Source organism: Chelonia mydas, chromosome 3, assembly GCF_015237465.2.
Source record: "Chelonia mydas isolate rCheMyd1 chromosome 3, rCheMyd1.pri.v2, whole genome shotgun sequence".
In the NCBI taxonomy this organism is placed as follows: Eukaryota; Metazoa; Chordata; order Testudines; family Cheloniidae; genus Chelonia; species Chelonia mydas.
Window position 1 is genome coordinate 29,012,226 of NC_057851.1, and position 20,478 is coordinate 29,032,703.

Genomic DNA, 20,478 nt, shown 5'->3' on the forward strand with positions numbered 1-20,478 from the left:
TAAGACATACATACTTGACCTAGAGTTTTCCCTTAAGTCTCAGTCTTTGGGACAAATCTTGTTTTTGGCCCCCCTGTGCAAATCTCTTGGGTCAACAGGGCTGCACACATGTAACAGAGATCAATATCTAGCCCTTAGTGTGAAAATTCTGTGAGTATTATTCAGTAGTCATTCCAAATGCATACAGTGGGGGTGGGGGAACCTACAGCCCGTGGGCCGGATTTGGCCCGCTGCTTCATTTCAGCAGGCCTGCGACAAGTCTCAGCACCACGGGCCAGAAACCCTTAGCCTCGGCACACCCCCCGCAGGACTGGAGCCATGAGCGCCAGCTCACCCTACTGCGGGGGAAAGCTGGGGTTGACAGGCTGTTAAAGTTTGGTCAGCTCAGCGCAGCTCCCAGAAGCAGTTAGCATGTCCCTGCGGTCCCTGGGCAGAGAGGCCATCAGGGAAGCTTTGCGTGCTACCCCCGCCCCCAGTGTCGGCTCTGCAGCTCCCACTGGCCAGGAACCGTGGCCAATGGGAACTGTGGGGGCGGTGCCTGCAGGCATAGGCAGTGCGCACCAAGCAGAGCCCCCAGGCCCTCCGCCTAGGGGTGGGACATGGAGGCTGCTTCTGGGAGCAGCGCAGAGCCCTGGCAGGCAGGTAGCCTGTCTTAGCCCCACTGCGCCACCGACCGGGAGCCATCTGAGGTAAGCGCCGCCCAGCCGGAGCCTGAACCCCAAACCCCCTGCCCTAGGTCCAAACCCCTCCCACATCGTAACTCCCTTCCAGATCCCGCACAGGTCGGAACTCTCTCCCGCGCCCAACCTCCTCCCGGAGCCCACACCCCGCACCTCCTCCCGAAGCCCAACCCCCTGCCCTAGCCCTGAGCCTGCTCCCTCACTCCAAACCCCTTGGCCCCAGCCTAGAGCCCCCTCACGCACTGAACTGCTCATTTATGGTCCCACCCTGTAGCCTAGGGGAAACCCTGAGCTGCCGCCCCCCTGCAGGGCTGTCTGGCCCACAACTGATGTTTTCTGTGGGTCAGTGGCCCCTGATAGAAAAAAGGTTCCTCACCCCGGCATACATCTATGAAACTTTACAACCTAAATGTACGTTCTGTTTGTCCTGAAATATAGAAAACTGCTAGGGAACTGATCAGTATGTAAATTTTTCTTATTGTGCATGAAAAATCAATTCTACTGGCCTTCAAAGTCCACTTGTACCATCCTCCCTGCTTGATGCTGTTATACGTTCTTCAGAAAGAACGAGTCAATTTTAGCTCAAAGAAAAATCCCAACATGCAAGCATCGGTCTTGAACCTCCAAATATTATTTGTCCAGATCTAGGAGTAAAAGAAAGACAACCAAACTATGCGGACACCAGTTTCGTTTTCTGGAGCCACTAATGACGTTATAAAAGAAGGTTAGAAATGGCTTCTCTTACAGTCCGTTATCTTACTTCAACAGAACAGAGACTACTACTATTTTGTATCTCTGCAGGGCCTGCCAGGCAAGGATCCTAAAGCTCTTTACAAACATTAATACAGAGTTTTTTTACCCAGAAAAAGAAGTATCAAAAGATTCCAGGAAGTCCACTAGGAACTTTGCTATTTCTATAGATTTTACATAGAAGGTGCTCAGATACTACAATGAGGGGTGGCAGAATAAAACCCTCAGATAATTAATTTAGCCTCACCACCCCTGTGGGAGCAAGTATTTATTTCCATTTTTCAGACGGAGGGCCAGGTGAGTTTATAAATCAAATAAAGCCCCCACTAAACTCAATGGAATGACTTCAAGTAGGAGTTAAATCAGGCCTTAAATTACTTTCCCAAAGACCCAAAGTCAGTGGTAGAGGAGGAAACCAAAATAGCTCATCTGACTTAGTCATGTGCTTTTGCCATAGAACTATCCTTCCTCCCCCACTTACTGTAATAGTGTAAGTTACAGAATACTGTATTTGACCACTTAATTAGCAACTTTGAATTAAAAGCTATGTCCACCTTCTGGATTAGAATACACACAATCATTTATATATGGGGTGGGTGTATATTTCTTCTTCATTTTAAAAGGGTCTTCAGGAGAAGTACTGGACATTGTTTCCTAAAATCAGAAGTCCTGACTCCAATCCTAAAAAGCCTAGTTTAGCTGGGCTGCAGAAGTTAGTCTGTATATTTAGCATGAACCATTAAATCTATTGTCAATGAAAAGGGAGGTATAACTGAATTAGCAGAAGCAGCTTATGGCAGAAATTTAATTACAAGGCAGAATTAAAGGATGATAAATCAATTTTTGGAGGCTGGACAAGAAAGGGTTGTTGCTGGACTAGACACTAGTATCAAGGCAAATGGTAGATTACAAGTTACCAATCTGATGGTTCTACAAAATCATTTTTAGTGTTATCCCTATTAAGAGGCTGTTTTGACAGACCAAAGGAAAGAAGGCAGTACATTATGAATGACCCCTTGATGTAGCTCCTATCACACTTTGCTATATAGGACTGGCTGAATGCAACCACTGCATCTCAAGTCACACACATTACTCAACCTGAACATATCCAAATGATCCCTTAGAATTACTAGTTAACAGGCGTTTTAGAATTTAATCTTACACACACACACACACACACACAGAATCCAAGGTCTTCAGCATTAAAAGTCCAAGTCCCTACCACTTGAGCTGAAAGAGTAACTCCTTTAACCATGAAGAAAGAGCAGGCTTTTATCCTCAGTGAGAGCCAACTATCAGAAGGAAACTGGAGCAGAAGTCGCTAGCCTACTGCTTGTAAGTTATACAGACAACCCTGACTTTGGGGAAGGAGTGTCCTGAATATGGACCTGATTTGAACTGAGTTTTCATATGTACCATCCATAACCCTGAACACCCCGTAACAGCCACATGGGGTTTTCAGAACAGCCAGGGTTAAGCACAATGTATATTTGTACTTCAATCCTGTTGTCTCTATATAGGGGGTTAAGCATCCCTTTGTAAGGTACTAGGATTTGCGAGAGATTGTACTCACTCACTGCTGTTACCTACAGCATTTTATTATGTACTCTGAAGCTGTTCCATCCATGTTTCTTCATTTCTATTCATGGCTATTATTCTTATAGAACACTCCTCTCAAAATGATGGAGCTTGAAATGTACTTAGCTCTTTTTTCCTCATTAACAGCTACTGCTTCACCCTGCACTGCTCCAATGTTTATTCATTTTCCCTTTGATGAGAATATTCTCAAATCAATAGGAGTAGTAGGCATTAAGAAGACACTTTCAAGATATGAGTAAGTTCAGTTTTAACAGTCAAACAGCATTAGGGCAAATCAGTACGGTTATTAATGCTACCTTTACAGTCAAGTTTCTCACTAGCTCATCTTCTTTCAAAAGTGCTGTACATGCCAGCAAGCTTCCTTCAGACAGTATAAAGCAGAGGCTGTGTCTATGTTCTCATCTAGCAAAGCTTGCTCACTTACAGTTCTTATTTTGATTGGGATCTGCTGGCATCCCACATGTTGCTCTTCTTGAATGCAAACAAGTACTCTAAGCCCTGAGAACGAGGTACTCCCTTCTCTATTTTTGTGGTCATGTCAGGAACACTCCAGATATCAAAGGGCTGCAGCTCTCCTACCATGTGATCACCTTTTCTTTTTTAACATGGCATTTTCCTTGGCCAGTTCTACAGCTCCTCTAGCGCCTCTCTCTCCTTCCAGTACTCCACTCCTGTGCACACTGCTATCCAAGCATTTACACTATACTCACACTCCTCCCCTAGGCCAGATGACACACCACATCTGTTCAATACATGCTAGCCAGTCACCTGCTCCTCTGGATCCCTCTGCTGGCCCAACTTCCCCTCACGACATTTCCCCCAACTCTCCTCTTTAAAAGAGTGCCCTTAAAATTGCTACATCCACAATCTATCATGGGCCTGTTGGGCAATAGGGCCATGTGAGCATGCAGATGTAATTCACAAGGTCAGCATCAAGCAGCCAGTAAAGAGATTCATGCTCGCTGCAATAAATGCTGACATGCTAACCCTACATGTAAAACCCCAGAGGAGCTGAGAAGCCACTCAGGGTTTTTCCCCCACAAGTTCTATCAATTTAGGGGGGTGGGAGTGGGAAAGAGGGAGGAGCGATAAGTTGTGGCCAGTTTGCACTACCCCGCTCAAGAGCTTTCACCCCAAGTCCATTTCCATTCAGAAATGTGCCCTACCCCAACGATCATGTCATAAAGAGCAGTTAATACTCCACAGCCCGCATGCAGCGGAGCCAGTACTACATGGAGGGGTTGAGCAGCAGGAGCTATTAATCCTTCCTTCCTCCGGTTTGGACAGTAACATGCCACATTTTCTATTTATTGAGGCCCTGATTACCATAGTATCGGAGCATCTGAGTCTTCCTAGTGTATTTATCTGCTCAGCTCCCTTGGGAGGTACTATTACCCCACTTTACAGATGTGGAACTGAGGCACAGAGACACCAAGTGACTTGACCAAGATCACACAGGAAGTCTGTGGTGAAGCAAGCAACTGAATCCTGGTCTCGTTGAGTCCCAGGCTAATAGCCTAACCACTGGGTCATGTAAGATCTATCCGGAAGATAGACAAAGCATGAGGGAAAACACCAATTCAGTGAGTTGCAGAACACCAATGATATTAGGCGTTAGCTATGGAGATGGAGCCAAGACATTCCTTACAGATTTTGGTGGTTAATTTGGAAAACGCTGAATAAATGGACAGATTCCCATGCTACTTTGAAAACACAGACTATTCTAAAGCATGAGAAAACAGTTAGAACACAGATGTGCCCATCAATGGCCAACTCCTCATCTTCAGTTTTTCTCCTTCTGTCATCTGCATACGAAGCATTCCATCATTAACCTTTGCAACATGAAGTGTGCCTCAGTATTATGGGCACCTGCTGTGACGGGTGGGATCACAGAAACCCCCTGGGGGCTGCCACCGAATGTGCCAAGACTACTACTTCCCCTGCTTTCCCTGCCAGCTTGGGACTCCAGTACCCTGTCTTGCTGAGCCAGACACGCCAGTCTGCTCCAACACAGACCCAGGGTCTGAGCCACATGCCCCAAAGCTTCAGACTAACTGAAAGCAACTTAGGAAGAGTTCCTGTCTTTGACACTTAGATGCTCAACTCCCAATGGGGTCTAAACCTAAATAAATCCATTTTATCTTGTATAAAGCTTATACAGGATAAACTCATAAATTGTTCATCCTCTATAACACTGATAGAGAGATATGCACAGCTGTTTGCGCCCCCAGGTATTAATACATACTCTGGGTTAATAAGTAAAAAGTGATTTTATTAAATACAGAAAGTAGGATTCAAGTGGTTCCAAGTAGTTACAGACAGAAAATGAATTACCAAGCAAAATAAAACAAAACACACAAGTCTAAGTCTAGTACAGTAATAAAACTAAATACAGGTAAAAACCTCACCCTTAGAGGAATTCCAGTAAGCTCTCTTTTACAGATTAGTCTCCTTCTAGTCTGGGACCAGCAATCACTCACACCCCCTGTAGTTACTGTCCTTTGTTCCTTTCAGATAGCCTCTCCACCCCCAAGGATATCTCCTTAGCCAGCTGAAGACAAAATGGAGGGGTCTCCCATGGGCTTAAACAGACTCTCTTGTGGGTGGAGACCCCCTCCTCTCTCCTATGTAAAGTCCAGCGCCAAGATGGAGTTTCGGAATCACATGGGCAAGTCACATGTCCATGCATGACTCAGTTTTTTACAGGTAGCAGCCATGGGTCACATGCTACCTTGAACATCCTCAGGTAGACTTCTTATGTGGATTGGAGCATTCCAAGATCCACTGTCCCTGAAGTACTTCTTGACTGGGTACTTAATCTGCACACTCTTTTCTCAAGAAGCTGAACAAATGCTTTACAAAGGCTACTTAAAATTCAAGCCAGTACATAGTCAATATTCATAACTTTGAATACAAAAATGACACATGCATACAACTAGGATTAATAGATTCACTAGATCATAACCTTTACAGAGATATGTTACATGGCATATGTAGCATAAAACAAACATTCTAGTTATGTCATATATACATTCACAAGCATATTTCCATAAAGCCTTATGGGGGGCATCGTCACACCCGCCACCTGCTTACTAAGCAAAACTGACAGCATTTTAGAAGTTTAATCTGCAGCGGTGAAGCTGAACGCAGACAGGCTCATCTCCCTGCAAGTGGAAAGCTAGAGAAAGAAAGCATAATGCTAAAATCACCAGCAAAAGCAATTTAAGAAAAGAAAAAGATTTTGGCACTGTAAGGTGTCACTCCAGTAAGCGAAACGTGAAACAGGCCAGAGGCAGCAAACTAGCAGATCCTGAAAATATGCTACTATATGCTATTCACTGGGCGCTTACACAAGCTCTCAAAACACAGCTTCCCCTTTTAGATCCTTCTCTACATAAGGAAGTTGGGATCCTACTCCTCTGCCTTTTTTTTAAATTGACAATGCCTAATGATTTAATGTGCTGTTGCACTTTTATATATTACTGCACAGGCAGAAGCCTCTTCCTTCATCCATTCCACAGACAGATACAGGATTGTACTAGTCAGACAGTATCTATTAGGTCATCTAATATACCACCTGCTCTTAAATTGGAATTTTAAAGAACTATTCCAAGATACACTGACATGGTACATTGTACCCATGTGTGTTTTATGTCTGTTTTGTTTAGGATACAGAAATATTTTTATAGTTTATGTACATCTGACAAGCCTGAATCTAAATCGTGGATGACAACACTCAAGACGAATAGTTACTGTTCATCTCCAAACAGCCAGATTCACAGCATCATCAAAAGTTTGTTTATTTATTGGACATTTTTTTCCTCAAGGGCTTAACAGACACACTATAAAAACTGTCAGAAGTCTGTCTAGTGCAATGGAGCCTTGACTGACACTACCTTAATGCACTACCACAATACAAACAAAACAAAAATCAATTATCCTTGCCAAATTCACAAGAAAATAAAAATATGCAAGACTTCTACAGAAGGGCCTAATCTGGGCCAGATTCATTTTAGTGCATGCAGATGCAACTATTGACTTTAATGGAGTTTTGCCCTCTTACAGCAAGGCTGAATTGCACTTTTATGTTATATTAGGTACTTGACTACTTCTTCCTAAATGGATGCTTTTTATAAATTGGTCAATAATTTCCCACTGAGGACAAATGCACTACAATGTCCCATTTTGCAGAAGCTTGCTGTCTAGGCATCTTCGGTGACCAATTTAGTTCCTATTGTATATATGAAACTTCCAGCCCATTTTACACAAGCATGAAACATCCAGCATGATCTTGGGCTCTGTAGAAAAACAACAACAGATCACGTTAAGCTGCAGTACAAATTTAAGTAATTTAAACTATGGGTAAGACGACTTCCTCAGTACTATATCAGTAAAGAAGTGCTAAGCCAATATTCGTAGATAAGGCCAGTAGGGACCATTGTGACCATCTAGTGAGTCTGACCTGTATAACACAGTCCACAGGACTTTCCTTAATTCATTCCTGATTGAACTAGAGCACATCTTTTAGATAAACTTGCAATTGTGATTTTAAAATAATTGCCAGTTGATGGAGAAACCACACAACCCTCAGTAAGTTGTTCCGATTGTTAATTACCCTGTTAAAAATTTGCTGAGCTAACTTTACTTATCTACTGCCAAAAAAATGGTAATTTTAGGTTATGTGATTGATCTCAACATTTAAGCAATAAGATCACATACTGTATGAGACCCACAAGACCCTGTTTACAAGAGAAAGAAAGAAGCATGGAAAGTCTAATTCTCCACTATGACTAAGCATATTAAATCTAATTTTGCAGGCCTTCAAGTGTCATCATGAGATAATAGTCATGTGAAATTAATTTTTTTCCTTCCTGAACTAAAGAGGCGATTGACAAATGCCACATATTGTTTGGCCTGACTGGGCACAAACTATTGGGTTAGAGTAAAAAGAGAGAAAGGCGGTATGGGATGGAACAGTGCCAGTTATATTTACTGCATTTCCTCTTTCAATGCTAAACTCTTTCCAATAAGATTAACACAATTATATCATTACACGTTCATTGTTCAGGAAGTTTATCCTTCCCTTCCTCTTTTCAGCCTCTTTCTGTTGCGCTTCCCTGCTGCACAGGATGCTAGCTATTAAAGCTATACACTATCAGTTTGGACACACTATAAAGGCTTTTTTTGAGGGGGCAGGGGTTGCATTAACTGCACTACAATTCATCAAATACATCCACAGGAAAAAACATGTCCTTTGTTAGACTGGAGTTAAAGCTGTAAATATGCACCAATAAACATACTGGAACAAAACATAATAGTTTGAAGAGCTTGAACTTTTGAAATATTACAAAAAAAGTATAATATATGGGATTGCAGAGTTAAGTACATCGAAAAACCTTAACTTTGCCCTCATGCCCATGCTGCCCTATATATGGAGGGGCCATAAAAACAGCCCAGTGGATTTCCCAGCCATGGAATTTGCCACATAATTAGTCACTTGACACAGAATCTCATCTTAAAATAATAATAAAGAATTAGGATTCTAACGTTTATGGTTGCAGAGAAGATCTTGAAAATGGACGAGTACTTGATGTACTGGTGTCTGCCTGCTCTTAAACTGGAATTTTAAAGAAAAGTCTGCAATTGACTCTGCAATTTCATAACCATGGAAAATAAAGTTTCCCCCCCCCAAGATGCCATGAATCTCAGCTTCTTAACTGTCGAATTTTGCTATTTCACAACAGCTCTCCCCTCTTGGGACCTGCCTGCAGCTGCCTCTTGCTTCCTGCACACCCCACAAGAAGTAATTCATTGGAGTACCATGCACACTCTTTGCATTGTTCCATGGAATCAGGCAGCAGGGATTTGGGGAACCACAGCTGGAGTCCAGTTTGCAGCCAGGGAACAGGGAGGAGCCAGATGTGCAAACTGGCGAGCTGAGCTGCCTGGAGAACAGCACTATTGGCCTGGGGAGCTAGGGAGATGAGACACTGAAGCTAGCTACAAGCTCCCAGTTCCTCAGCATACATGGGGGTGAGGTGGAGAAAGAGGTTTGACTTGGGTGACTAGATAACAAGGCCTACCAAGCCAAGCTACCTAGGGAACAGCAAAAAAATGGTTATATATTGCATGCATAGTTTAAAAAAAAAAAGTTAAAAATAAAGATACATGAATTTTACATCACTGAGCATTTTCAGTGGGGAGCCACTCCTTTGTTTGTGCGGCGGCTTGGGAGGAATGGGAATGTGGGATATTTTGTGAAGAACAAACATTGTGGAATTTAGGACCTCATGCCACAGAATGCTGTTCCATGATCCTGCAGAGCATGCACACAGGGTCCTGTTTACAAGCGCATTTAAGATTAAAGCAACTTCCCTCTCAATCTCTGTCTCTGAGATCACAGCATAAGAGGTTGATAAAGGGCATCGACGACTGATTTGGGGAGTCAAGACAGTCTGAACAGCTGTTGGGGGCAAGAGGGTCCAAACAGCCCAGGATGAGGAAAGAATATGAGTCTGAGGGAAGAAAGAGGATGTTGGGATTAGGCTGCTGCTCAGCCACCAGCCCTCTGACGAGCAGAAGTGGCATCGGCTGTACTTGCTCCTCTTCTGGCAGTTGCAACAGCTGTCCCTCCCCATCACCCCACTCCTCCCTGTGCAAGCTTCCTTCTCTGACTTATGGTCTGTGGGCAAGGCAAGGAACTAAGGGAGAGGAAACAGCACTGGACCAGGTGGGGAAGGAACAAGGATGCCTTCATCACTCTTATCTAGTAGAGCGTCAAGGTGTGTGAAGTAGACTGATCTGACCCCTCTACAGTATTCCCACCCTTCTATTTAGGACCCTTAATCTGTTGCCTCTCATATAAAGGTTGCCATCTGTCCAGGCTTTACTTGGAGGGTCTGGTTTTTGGCTTCTATGTCCGGGAGCCATTTAGGGTTGCCAGATGCCCAGTTTTCAACTAGAAAGTCGAGTCAAAAAGGGGACCTGGCTACCCTAAATGGCACCAAAACCAAAAGTCCAGTTACCACAGGGCTGGGCCAGGCACCGGGTCACGAACCCACATCAGTCCCTGCTCAGCAGGGGATGCCTCCTACCTGCAAGCAGTTTCCTTGAGATGATCAAGCAAGCGACGGGGTGGAGCCTTGGGGGATCCGGTTACCAGCAATTAGAAAGGTGGCAACCCTACTCTCATACTGCAGCACCACCTCCCCTGAAGCTCAAACACAGAGCCTGCTGTCTTGAACCTTAAGGGTACGTCTACACCAGAGCCAGGTGTAAATTCCAGCTCGAGGAGACGCATCTGTGCTAGTTCAATGAGAGCTAAAAACAGAAGCACAGCCATGGCAGCACCAGCAGTGGGCAGGGCTAGTTGTCTTGAGTTAGATCCCATCTGAGACCCCAGGTACATACTTTGGGCAGCTAGCCCCTCCTACCACTCATGCTGTCACAGCTATGCTTCTACCTTTAGCACGCTAGCTCGATCAGAGAAAGCACAGAGCTGGAATTTACACCTGCTGCTTGGTGTAGGCTTACTCTTAGATGCAGCAGTCATGGGGACAAAGAGTGGAAGGGGATAGAAGGAGGCTGCCTTAATCCTAGAAATTCTGTATCATGACATCCTATACGCTGCTGGAAGCATTGTTTTTCTTGTACCATGGTCAATACAGCCTCTTGTTGTCTTTAACCTGGACGCACCGGTGCTTGCTGTCAACTATTTATCATTTAATATGTATATTATAACACCCAGAGGCCCCAATCAATATGGGGTTGGGGGCATTTTGCAGGGTATAGTACAAGCATATAGGAAAACATGGACCTTATAATCTATGATGCCCTATCCTGCCAACACTTAAGCACATGCGTAATTTTAAGAACAAGAGTATTCCCACTATTTCAATTGGATTATCAAGTGTTTGCAAGATCAGGGTCTAAGTGGACAAACGGAATAGAGAAACCCATGAGTGAAATGCACAGCTATATGCCTTCTAATATTTTAAAAACCACCCTGGCTCACATTTTTGGGGCACTCACCTGGCTGGCTCCTAGTAGCTACTGCAATATTGATATTAAATAATCTGGGGCTTTCATACATGCACAGTAATATCTAGGGAGGAAGAAGAATTTTAGGTTTGCTCAGGAAATGCTATTCCTTTTATAGCCCTTATATGTATGGCAGGTAAGGGCTTCCGTTATTAATAGCCTCTCCCCATCACAAGGCAGGAAGCTAGAACTGCCACTAGCTAATCTTAGAAGACCCAACAACAGACCAGGCACCAAGCAACTAAATACAAGCAAAAACAAAAATGGAAACAACTCTAAATCTCAGCCAAATCACCCAAACACAGAACAAAATAAATTGACCCCATAACAGGCTTTGAAGCTCCCCAGACTCAGGCTCTGGCATGCTACTATGGGTGAGCAAATTCCCATGCTAAGAAATCCTCAACTGAAGGTGTTATGCTGCTAGCCAGAGCATTCAATCCTATGAATGAAAGTGATCTCAGTGATCTATAACCAGTCAGGATGAGAGATGGTCTCTCTGAGGATCAGCACCCAGACAATTCAGACTTCTAAAGATAATCACTAGCACCATGAATTGTCCCCAGCTGTGCATCAGTGCAAAGGTCTGACTGAGTAGTAGGCACTTGTGTGATGAGCTCACAGCAGCTGGTCTCACTCAAAGTGAGAAAGTGCCTTTGGACCAACACAGGACCCACCTGGATGTTAAAAGGATAAACCTAAGCAGTACATGCCATACCTCGCCCAGCCTAGAGGGAACACAGGCACAGATGAAAGTCATAAAGTTGACCAGTGAGGAACAGTTGCAGCCACTGCTGCTGGAGGGCAGGAAGAGCATGGATGCAATCAAACTCCCAGGAGACAAACCACTTTGACAATAGGTGGATGTATACCCTCAGTGACTGGTGTAGGTGCTCCTTCAGTCTGCTCTTTTAGAGCATTCCCTTGACCAACAAGCATCATTTCTACCTTGCCAGGCCTGAGTCCCAGCCAATCTGCTTCCATGCAAACCCCCTCTCGCAGCTGCTCAGGGAGAAAAAGAAACTTGGGAATCAGTTTTCAGTGACAAAGGCAGAGCTTTGCAATGAAGTTCACTCTGTGAATAGCAATGAGTTGATTCTGCAATCTGATCTATGAAGGCAGACCCTTACTCCTAATGAATAGTCCCACTGAAGTCAACTGGGCTCCGCAGGAGCACAGGGGTTCTTCTGCCTGTACAGATCAGACTGCAGAATCAGGGCCTCATTTAAGGAGAATTTGCAGCATTGGGAAAGTAAAGTAAAGATTATATCCTAATGGAAAGGAGTCTAAATTATGTACTTTTCTTTAATATGCTAAGAACAGTCTGCTCTCATTTAGTGTATAGTCTGAGAGGAAAAACGTCCCTTAGTAATTAAGACTAATCTCTAAAAAAGGCTGAAATTTACAACACTAACATAAACCAACATTCTCCAGAAGGAGCACTATTTTCTCTCACTCACAATGCATGTTTCAAAGATCAGATCTGAGTGCAGAAAACAAAGTTCTGTGAATTAGAAATCTTCTTGCGTTATAGTAAAGTCAACAGGTAGCTCTAAAGACTTGCTCCTATTCTCTTTCGGGCCCATCAACTCTGAATGAAACAGGATTAGACTCTAAGGCCTGGGGTACACTGGGGGGTGGGGGGGGGTTCCACATAGCTGAAGTATCTTAGTTCGAGTTACCAGGCCGTCCTCACGGTGGCGTGTCAACCGTGGCGGCTCCTGCCGAGGTGGAGTACAGGCGTCGATCCCCAATAGATCGATCACTACCTGCCGAGCTGGTGGGTAGTGAAGATGTACCCTAAGTCAGCAATGTTTTATACAGATTTGAAAAACACCAACCAGCCTAGGACTTGCCTTATCGAGAAGCTGTTTGACGCTGTGGTTAACAGGATTCTTCATGCTTGTGTGTTTCGAAGGGAGGTGGGGGAAGAGAGAGGTTAAACTCCTATAGTCTATTTAGTTTTTCAACATCCTAGGGAGAAAAAAAAAACAAAACAACAAAACACATCCCTAATCTCCTGCAAAAACAACAAAAACCCAGCTACCAAGCACTTCAGTGGAAATCAATTTCCTAAAGGCAATCCAGACACTTTAAATTAAAATAAAACCTTTAGGCATAATACTCCTCTCAACTGCACAAGTGTACCTTAGGCCTTAGAATCATAGAATATCAGGGTTGGAAGGGACCTCAGGAGGCCATCTAGTCCAACCCCCTGCTCAAAGCAGGACCAATCTCCAATTAAAGCACCCCAGCCAGGGCTTTGTCAAACCTGACCTTAAAAACTTCTAAGGAAGGAAATTCCACCACCTCCCTAGGTAACCCATTCCAGTGTTTCACCACCTCCTAGTGAAAAAGGTTTTCCTAATATCCAACCTAAACCTCCCTCACTGCAACTTGAGACCAATAGTCCTCGCTCTGTCATCTGCTACCACTGAGAACAGTCTAGAGCCATCCTCTTTGGAACCCCCTTTCAGGTAGTTGAAAGCAGTTATCAAATCCCCCCTCATTCTTCTCTTCTGCAGACTAAACAACCCCAGTTCCCTCAGCCTCTCCTCATAAGTCATGTGCTCCAGCCCCCTAATCATTTCCGTTGACCTCCGCTGGACTCTTTCCAATTTTTCCACATCCTTCTTGTAGTGTGGGGCCCAAAACTGGACACAGTACTCCAGATGAGGCCTCACCAATGTCGAATAGAGGGGAACGATCACGTCCCTCGATCTGCTGGCAATGGCCCTACTTATACAGCCCAAAATGCCATTGGCCTTCTTGTCAACAGTGTGCCCTTGTTGCCTCATATCCAGCTTCTCGTCCGCTGTAACCCCTAGGTCCTTTTCTGCAGAACTGCTGCCTAGCCATTCGGTCCCTAGTCTGTAGCCTTGTCTACACTAAAGGAGAAAGTCGATTTAAACTCAAATTATGTAGTTATGGGAATAGCATAACTCAAATCGATGTAGCTTAGATCTACTTACTGCGGGGTCCACACTATGCTGTGTCAACGGGAGACACTCTCCCGTCGACTCCCCTTCCTCTTCTCGATCTGGTGGATTATCGGAGTCGAATTCCGAGCAACCAGCGGTTGATTTAGCGGGTCTTCACTAGGTCCACTAAACTGATTCCCTGTGGATCGACTGCTGCAGTGTCGATCCGAGCTGTAGTGTAAACAAGCCCTTAATTGACTTCAGTGGAGTTACTCACAATTTACACCTATGTAAGTCAAAGGAGAATTAGCCCTGGTCTACACTTAAAAGTTAGGTCAATATAGTTACACTGCTCAGAGGTGTAAGTGCCATAGCTATGCCCAGCTAATCCTGGGTCTAGACGCAAACAGGTCAATGGAAGAATAGATATGCCACTATAATCCCTGCAGTGTGGATATCAGATCTCTTGGTGTCTGCAGAGAGATTTTAAGGTCCCATCAATGAAAAGCTGAACCATTTACTCATACTTACTATGCTTTACTGGCCAGTGGCACCAATAAAAACATCCCATAAGGATTGGTAGGAAACATCAGCATCCTTAGCACTGGCATGTGTTAAAATGTTCACTTAAAAAGGTTCTGACTGTATTACAGAGATTAATCACAAGGCAGCAATTTAGAAAATATCTGCATTTGAAACACTCATTTTATGTTACGTTGTTATGGTTATCCTTGGGGGGGGGGGGGGGGGGGGGGGGGGGGGGAGAAAAACTGTGTTCAATCCGAGTACTTTCTGTGCCATCTATTGCACAAAGATCATTAGCTTCTAAGAAAGCCCTTAGGGACGTACATAAGCTCTAAGTGTAATAAATCCCAACCCAAAAAAGAGAAAAAAACAACCAAGTGGTGTCTAATCACCAATTGCATTCTACTATCTATTAAACCTATTTCCATGCTTATCTCATTTCTCCTCCCCCTTCCTCTCCACCTTCTAGAATTCACACCAAAGTTCACTGCTGCTAAGGAATCCTCTCTCAATGAAAAGACAACAAGTTTTTGCAATATAATCTAATACGCATTACAGATATTGCTATTTTCCTTAATTAATAAATCACAATTAGACCCCTTTCTAAATTCTACAATAGTTTAATAATTAAGTGCTAGTGGTTATAAAACCACATATAAAAACCTACCAAACACTCAAGTTTCATAACTCATGCTCTAACTTTTTAAAAACAGATCATTTTGCCACACCATCAGATGACTTTTGTTCTAAGAAATGCAATGCAGTAAGTTTTGGGAAAGATTATTTATTGCTGAACACCCAATCAAAACAGGAGAAAGCAAGTGACGCCCTCCAAACCAGGATCAGACAATCGGCAGTACAACTACAAGCTTTCCTCCCCCTACACAATGGGCACAGAGCCAAGAGTAGAGGAATTCCATTCACAATACACTTTACAGAACCGAAAAAAATCTTGAAACTACAGAGCAACAAAGGCATCCATTCTGTACCGATGTGCTCGTCTGCTCAGTGTTGAGGCGAATTAAAAACACGGAAAGGAAGGCTCACAATACACCCACACAGACTTGGCTTTGTGCCCCCAGAAGGCATTCTTTTTTCTCCCTGCCACCCACGCCACTGCCAGTTCTATAATGACTTAGCACAAGACACTTGCCAACTTCCAGCCAACAACAAGATACATTTCCTTAACTCAAGCCTGACCTACACCATCAATCTCTGTCAAGAGTAATGTTTGTGTTTTCAATAAATTACAACAGCCTACAACTTAATCACTAGAACTAAACACACACCAAGACATTCACAATAAAGTGTTCCTGGCTTTCTTTTCGGGTAGTAGATTGCATACACCCACATGCTCGTGTCTGGGAAAGTAAAACAAACACCTTTACAAGATGATCAGTACACTAGTTAATTTGTTACAACAGAAACATGGTCCAAAACAACAAAAATCAGTCTGACTTCTCAACCAACTTCATGACCTTTAGCCCTTAAAAATGGCAAATTTGTCAGGTCATCTCACGCTGTCAAGCTCACTTCATACTTCTAATATTCAACCTCCCTCATAAAGTCTCCATATAAATGCACCATCTAAATGTTTTCTAACAACATTACGGGATACTTAAAAGGGACACCATCAATTTTAAAGTCTTCTTTCTGAAGATGTCCATATTACTATCACTGAAATAGAGAACTATTTTTTCCTGGTTTGTTTACTGCATGCCCATTCAGTTACGTGACTACACCAGGGCAGTCAGTGAATTTGCTCTGCTGTCTGTACAAATAAGCTGCAACAAGGGCAAGAAAACCCTCTTTTTAAAAATGCTTTTGTAAAACCTGCAGAGAGCCTTAAAGACAAGTATAGTAGCTCAGGCTACATTAAGGGCATGGCTACACTTGCAGATGTAGAGCGCTGTGAGTGAAACCAGCTTTCGCAGAGCGCAGTAGGGAAAGCGCTGCAGTCTGTCCACACTGATAGCTGACAGCGCACTGGCGTGGCCACATTTGCAGCAGCATTGGGAGCGGTACATTATGGGCAGCTATCCCAGCATGCAAGTGACTGCAACATTCTTTTCAAATGGGGGTGGGGTGGAGTGTGACAGGGACAGTGTTGTGTGTATGGGGGGGAAGAGTGGGTTTTTGGGGTGCTAAGACTGTGTCAGCATGCTGTCTTGTAAGTTCAGACCCCTCTCCCCCCACCTCTCTCTCACTCAAAGCAAACAGTAAATGTTTGTTTTTTCTAGGAGCTGATCAACAGCCCGCTTCCCCCCCAACATGGAGCTTTGAAAGGGCATTTCCGCATTCCTGCAGCCAATTTCACAACAATGACAAGAGTGGCCACTTGACTTAAGCGGATTATGGGACATTTCTGGAGGCTGATCAGAGTGCAGTAAAGCAACACCTCGTTCACACTGGCGCTCCAGCAGGAGCGCAGCAAATGTTATTCCACTCGCTGAGGTGGAGTACCAGCAGCGCTGTAGCCACAGAGTCAGACCGCTCTACGTGACTTGCCAGTGTGGACAGGTAGTGAGCTAGTGCGCCTGGGGCTCCTTTATTGCGTTGTAACTCACAAGTGTACCCAAGCCCTTACTTCATGTTTTTGTGTTGACTAGTTTTCAAGTAGACTGCCTCTCTCAGGAAGTTTGATCATCCAAAAATATGTCTGATTCAGAGTGAAGCATACTTTGGCTAATGTGAACTAGTAATAAGAATTAATTGAACTACTTGGTTCCTGCTTGATCATGAAGGGATCAGACACAAAAAGGACAAGGAAGAGCTGTGTATATTGGGGAGGGTGGGGGAAGAGGGAGAGAGAGAGAGTAGCATTTGTGGTTTCTTCCATGTTTGTAATTCAGATGCTTAAAAAAAAGCATAGGTCTTACTAGTCACCTTATGAGTTATAAATAACACTTTTTAATAGCAATGGCATACCTCAGCCAGTGCACTCCAGGGGAATTACAGCACATTTCAGATTGTTAAAATCAATTCAGCCTCAAACTTGTACCTTATAGCATCACTGAAGTACTCAAGCACAAAGGAATGCACTTTTATTGTATATTTGAACCAACAAATCTCCTGGTTAAAAAGTAATAGAATACTGAACTTCCAGAGACACACAAGATTTCCAGAAGAATCATTTCAGCATTTATTCTTTCAGCTGTAAATTCAGGAGGCAGGCAGATACTTGACTTCAATATTTTGTTTACGAATATACAGATACTTTGCTATTATACTGTGAAGCAGAAGACGACAACAGGCAGAAGACAATGTGTTGGTTTATAGCGCTATCACACGACCACAAGCTTGTGAAAGCTTTTGTTCAGCAATAGACTGGCAAAGTGAAGATAAAATACGCTTATACATTTGTTCAACTTCAGAACGGCAGCAAGTTATTGTAGCAATTGGAATTTCAGACATTTAAAACATTTTACGCTCATTAAGGTTAAAACTAACAGCTCTGCAAACTGAAATCCTACAGTGACAGAACCTATTGCATAGACACCCGATGCAGCATGTTACTTCATTAATACAGTCAACATGATCTGGAGATAATTTCTGTTGGCAAGAGGTAATTTAACTTAACGTGAGTTAAGCTCTGTTTCTCCTCTATGCAGCCCAACTTCAGTATATATTTTCTGATATAGACTACAGTCAAGAGAAACTGATCCTAAATCAAAACATTTTGTTTAATACTAGAAACCGAGGGCTGAATACAGATTTAAACATTGGTTGCTCTTGCAGTCAGTGGAAGACACACTGTTTTAGTTGTTGAATCTGACCTAAAGTCAGGTTTTAAGAAATGATCAGATACTTAGAAAGGTAACATCCCCAACATCAGCACATTCTGCATGCATGCACACATACATTGACGCATTAGAAATACAGCCTCTCATCACTATAACATTAAGAAAAATCTACAACCCAGAAAGCTAAGCAGGATAACAATCTGCTTGAATTACTAGCATTTCTGCCCCACTCAAATCCAAACAATGGATGCATTGTTGGTTTTTTTAGAACCTTACCATTTCAAGCCAGTGGCTCATGTGTCCCCCCTGCAAAAAAAAAAACAAAAAAAAACCAAAAACAAAAACAAAACTGTCATACCCCAACTTTAACATAATTTGGGCCACAAAGTAATCTGTATTATTAATTCAGAACAATGGTACCCTGCAGTCTACCACAAGGAAAGAGCTGCTTGGATGATCAGAAGTTTCCACATGTCGCACTAGATTAGAGCAGGAGTTCTCAAACTTCATTGCACTGCAACCCCTTTCTAACAAAAAAAAAGTTTACTATATGACCTGAGGAGGGGGGACCAAAGTTTGAGTCCACCCAAGCCCCACCAGCTGGGGGGGGGGGGGGAAGAGCCCAGGGCGCAGGAGCCAAAGTCAAAGTCCAAGGCCTTCAGACCCAGGTGCGGGGGCCTACAACCTGAGCCGGGCTACCCAGGCTGAAGCCCTCTGGCTTTGACTTTGGCCTCAGGTGGTGAGGCTCGGGCTTTCGCCCCAAGGTGATGAGGTTTGGGCTTTGCCTTCAGCCCCAGGCCTCAGCAAGTCTAACGCCACCTCTGGTAACCCCATTAGAAAGGGCTTACGACCCACTTCGGGATCCTGACCCAAAGTTTGAGAACCCCTGAATTAGAGGATATCTAACATTCAGTTGTTCACATGCACCAAGAAAGAGAACATTCAGAAGTCACAGCAATGTGCTTGTGGTTCTACTCAGCATCAGATGGTCAAAGCTGTTCCCAAAGGAGAGTGGGCAGGGCATTTCAAAGTCATAGCAGATTAATTGTTCCCACAGCTTTACTTGCCAATGACAGCAGGAAGCACCAAAGCAGTGTTGGCATGAGTATGCAAGACGGCTTTATCATGATAACAGTTTACTGAAACTCTCCATGGTCTTGCTGGAGCTGCATTTTAGGCGATAGGAGGTTTTGAGGCAGAATTACAAGGAATGGCTCAGAGCCACTGGAAAATACCGTAAATATTAAGAGGAGGAAAAGGAGTGTGCACATTCTCAGTCTCCATCCCCTTCTCTCCCGATTACAAGAAATATAGTCACAGGTTTCTTTTTGCAGCTAGGTACATTATACTTATGATCTCATGACAAAGTTTACTTGTAAACATTCCTGGATGTGACAAAGTCCCCATTTTTAAAAAAACCCAAACATCTAGTGGTAACTAAACAGCACAATGAGCATATACAGTATTTGAAGACAAAAAGGTTCCATTTCAGACAACACTGCATTACATAACTTTCACTCAGGAAAGGGTTATTTGTACGGAAATTCATTGGTAAAAATTTAAGTGTGCCATTTTACATATAATTTCTTGTAAATCTCAACATTTCATAATAACCTCAAATACTCACTCTCTTTCTACAGATCATTAAGCAAATGACAACTCTAATGCTAATTTAAAATCGACAAAACCCTTTTCAGCAAAGAACCCACTGAAGTGTAAATAGGTAACTGTTCAGATCTAGGGTCTCTCTCACCAGCCAGCCTGGCTTTTGTTTTTCTGAGCGATCTCTTGAAGACACCAGTAAAGAACACAAAGATTTTCTGGAAGGACATTCTCTAGAGTATGGCGAGTAGGAAGTTCCGTTTTTAAATAGTTTGTTTACTCACAGTGTAATGCTTATGCATTTATAAGTCTGACTGGTAAAAGATTAACCATTACTGTGAGCCCTGGGGTCTCTGCTTAACTTTAATCATCATATTTTTCTGCTAAATTAGACAATTCACATGCACACCCACATACCCAAACACATACACACAAATATACACACACACACACACGTGTGCATACCTGTAGTCAGGCAGAGAAAAAAAAACAGCACGTCTCATTTCACACCCCCACAATCAGAGCAGTGGGTTAACCGTGAAATCTAAAGGGGCTGGGGGAGGAATTAAACAGTAAATCTGCACCATACAAACACGGCTGGAGAGGAGGAGAAGACTG

At 43.4% G+C, this 20,478-nt stretch overlaps 1 protein-coding gene and 1 long non-coding RNA gene across 5 annotated transcripts in view; one reads left to right on the top strand and one right to left on the bottom strand.

The window, feature by feature from the left end:
- HPCAL1 (hippocalcin like 1) overlaps positions 1-20,478 on the bottom strand; it is a 103,278-nt gene that overhangs the window by 81,467 nt on the left and 1,333 nt on the right. The window contains exon 2 of one of the 4 annotated variants that reach the window (XM_043542259.1): positions 1,187-1,324. The exons of the other annotated variants lie outside the window; for them this stretch is intronic. The gene's annotated coding sequence lies outside the window, so the exon portion shown is untranslated. The remainder of the gene's footprint in view (positions 1-1,186; positions 1,325-20,478) is intronic. 4 annotated transcript variants of the gene reach the window in all.
- LOC119565741 lies at positions 534-18,608 on the top strand. The gene is made up of 2 exons (XR_005224571.2): positions 534-689; positions 16,756-18,608. It is a non-coding gene; the product is annotated as an uncharacterized LOC119565741 (long non-coding RNA).